Genomic DNA, 3,784 nt, shown 5'->3' with positions numbered 1-3,784 from the left:
CCATATGGGATCCTGGTGCATTCAAAGTAAGGACTTTAGCCGCTAGGCCACGCCGCTGGGCCCAAATAAATTCATTCTTACTCATTCTACTTATGTTCTGTTTTGCTTGATAAGCACCCATAAAATGTACCACCTAGGATCCCCCTAGGTTCCTGTCTGGGAAAGCTGGGCAATCTAGCAGTCCCTGCATGAACAATCCTTGGGTGCGGTTATACTCCCTGCAAGGCTGTACTGGGATTTAATTTTCATTGTTGGTCTGGCAGTCAGGAGAGGATGTAGAAACAGCGCTTCTTGCTTTAATATTTAATAACCAGCTCTCTGAAAAGAAAGATCAAGAGAATCCATGACTCATAGCACTTGCTGATTTCCATGGCACAGATATTCTGTGACTTGAATTTGGGCCACCAACATGACATTGAATGTGGAGTTTTGAAGAGATGCTAATGATTAATTGGCTTTTGTGAGCTAAGAGGAGCTAAATCCAATATGTTATTGGCCTTGTTCTTGGCATAATAAATTTTGGCTGAGCATTCAAACATTTCTGTAGCTGGGTGAGTCTAATGATCAGGGCCTACATCTGTCATAAAGCTGGTCCACTCATCTCTTGCAGGAGATAAGGGGCTCTTCAGAAGCCACCAAAGAGAATACCCACCTCCTACATTTATCTTGCTAATGGTCTTCAGTTTTTCATTATCTCCCTTCAGAGCCACAACACAGCAAAGCAGTAATGAGCCAATTCTTCCGTCTTTGTTGGCATTGTCCCTCATAACCTCCAAATGCCCAACTCCAATGCATGGTGATCTCCTTCTTTTCATGAAAATCTGAAGCAACTGAGTCCCTCTTTGGCCAGAGACTAGCTTTGTCTCAGCAACTTCCTTGCCTATAGGGGGATGAATGTTTAATCTCAATCCCCAATTTGCTGTCTGTCATCTTGGACAACTCCTGTATCATTTGTATTAACTCTAAGAATCAGATACCAAGATGGATTAGAAGCAAAAAAAAAAAAAAATCATTATTAAAGGGAATGTATTTGAATTAGAAATAAAAGGGACCTTGGAAGGCAGTGATGCCTGAACTTTGTGAAGTAAAAGGAGAAGACAGAAATGGAGAAGTGCAAATGCAGACTGCAGTACTTCTCTGAGAAAGCTATAGTCAAAGGAATTGCACGGTTCCTGAGATTGGACCTGTGCAGGGAACCTGGCCATGCCCAGCTGTTGTCTGGGAAGCAGCCACATAGGTGTGAATCCAGAGGCTTACAGCAAGAGATCTGAATTTTGCACTGTGTGGTTGCCGTAACTGTGTTTCTTACAAATGGGAAGTGGTATTGAAAGGCTTGGTGCATCTGATTTAAGATTTTTTTTTTTTTGGCTGATATGGATCATTAACAGTTAGACGGCCTATCACTTGACAGCCTATTTTATTATGTTAGAAGGCTTATGACTGGTGTAACTGCCTTTAGGGATACTCAGACTAAGTCCTGGGTTAGAGGAATCAATCTTTTCACTTAAGTGTTGTCATCCTGGATCACAGTTTTTCTCACAACCTCCCTGTTTCCCACCATGTCAGCCACCTGTGGCCAATACCGTCTCCCTAGAAAGGATTTATTTTGGGCCTGGCATGGTAGCCTAGCAGCTAAAGTCCTCGCCTTGAATGTCCTGGGATCCCATATGGGTGCTGATTCTAAACCCAAAAGCCCCACTTCGCATCCAGATCCCTGCTTGTGGCCTGGGAAAGCAGCAGAGGATGGCCCACAGCCTTGAGAACCTGAATCCACCCACTTGGGAGACCTGAAGGAAGTTCCTGGCTCCTGGCTTTGGATCAGTGCAGCCCCAGCCATTGCTGTCACTTGGGGAGTGAATCGTCGGATGAAAGATCTTCCTTTCTGTATATCTGACTTTGCAATAAAAATAAATCTTTAAAAAAAAAAAAAAAGGAAGGATTTATTTTATTTGTTTGGAAGTCACAGTAACAGAGAGAAAAGGAGAGCGAGGGACCCAGTAATTCACTCTCCAAATGGGTGCAATAGCCCAGGGCTGGGCCACACAAAAGCCAGGAGCCAGGCCTCACAGTTGGGAGAGTGGAGTTGACCCTGAAGGGTTGTTGATGGGTAATGGCTGGCGTTGAATACCCATTTGAGACTTCTGTTGCATGAGCTGTTAGTGGAGTCATGAGTCCTTCCCAAGGGGCTGTAGTCAAGAAGGAAGGTGGTCAGAGCCCATGTCTTAGGAACCTTCACATTCAAACAACCAAGGCATTAATTCAAACCAAAGTCACAGGAGAGGCTATAGGAAGCCCAGAGAATGGGGACTGGAGGAGCTAAGTGTATCCCTTTGAAATCACATTGTTTCAAATGTTTTTATAACCCCTGAGTACTTAAAATGGAGGATAGTAAAGACAATATTCAGTTTAGCATGCTTGGCTGAATAATATCATTAACAATAGGGCTTTTCTTTTCCAATGGAAATTTTTGCAATGAAGCCAGGGATGTGCTGTGTTCCATAAAATGAGAGATTTGCGTGGATCCAAAATGGAGATAAAAAAGCTAGTAATTATAGAGGAGCCAAATAGGTTTTCAGACAAATAGAAGTCTTGCTCAGCAAGAAGGTGTTTGGAGAGTGGCCACCCCTTGGCTTGGCTGTCCTGGAAAGTGTGGATCCTTTTAGAACACTCTGTCCTCAACCTGCACCCTTCTCTAAAATTACAGTTCTCTGAGACAGCTACTCCAGAACAGCGAGACACTGGCTCAGGGAATGACGCCTCGATTTCTTTTAAAATTGTGAAGTTTTAATTCACTTAAGGTCTCAAAACTCACATGTTCATTACTGGCGTTCGATTGTTTTTACCGCTGTGTACTACATTTAAGAAATTTTTGTGTAAGAATTTACCAAACTGAGAAATTCACTAAGAAGGGGCACAACGGGAGAGTCATCTCTTCAAACAATGGTACAGGAGGGCTGGATTTCCACCTGTGAAACAGAGAAATTGGACTCTGATCTTAGACCATATATGGAAATCAAATAAAAATGGATTTAAAAAAATACATACTGCAGAATCATAGAATTCAGAAGAGAACATAGGGGCACAGTTCCGTGCCAGTGAGCTTGGGCAATGATTTCTTCGGATATCATTAAAAGCTCAGACCACAGAAGCAAAAACAGACAGATTGTATTACAGCATGCCAAAAAATGTTTTGCATAGCAAAGAAGACACCAAGAGAGTGAAGAGACGATCCATGGACTGTAAAGATACGTTTTTGAACAGTACAACTGCTACAAGGCAAATCCAAAATTGAGAAGGAACTAAATGAACTTCAGTAGTAAATAACCCAATTTGAAAATGGGCAAAGGCGCTCGCTTCAGCAACACAACTACCAAAATTGAAATGATACAGAGAAGATTAGCACGCCCCTGTGCAAGGATGACACACAGATTTGTGAAGCGGTCCATATTTTTTCAGGTGTATGTGAAAAAAATGGGCAAAGGACCTAAACAGATTGTTCTTCAAAGAAAACATTCAAATGACCAAGGGTTAGGAAAAAATGCTATGTATTATTTGAATTTTAAAAATGAAAATTAAAATCAATACGCAATATTACTTCATGCTGTTAAGAATGGCTATTATTGGGCCCTGTGCCGTGACCTAGTGGCTAAAGTCCTCACCTTGAACGCGCCAGGGATCCCTTACGGGTGCCGGTTCTAATCCCGGCAGCTCCACTTCCCATCGAGCTCCCTGTTTGTGACCTGGGAAAGCAGTCGAGGACAGCCCAAAGCCTTGGGACCCTGCA

General features: G+C 42.7%; 1 non-coding gene across 1 annotated transcript; it reads left to right on the top strand.

Annotated features, from left to right (window-relative positions):
* The first annotated feature begins 3,346 nt into the window (after positions 1-3,346).
* LOC121149969 lies at positions 3,347-3,452 on the top strand. Its single transcript, XR_005882911.1, has one exon. It is a non-coding gene; the product is annotated as a U6 spliceosomal RNA (small nuclear RNA).
* The last annotated feature ends 332 nt before the right edge of the window (positions 3,453-3,784 follow it).

This window comes from Ochotona curzoniae, unplaced genomic scaffold, assembly GCF_017591425.1.
Source record: "Ochotona curzoniae isolate NIBS_2020 unplaced genomic scaffold, NIBS_Ocur_1.0 scaffold_4812, whole genome shotgun sequence".
NCBI lineage: Eukaryota > Metazoa > Chordata > Mammalia > Lagomorpha > Ochotonidae > Ochotona > Ochotona curzoniae.
The sequence above is the reverse complement of the archived record's forward strand: the minus strand, read 5'-3'. Positions and strand labels throughout refer to the sequence as shown.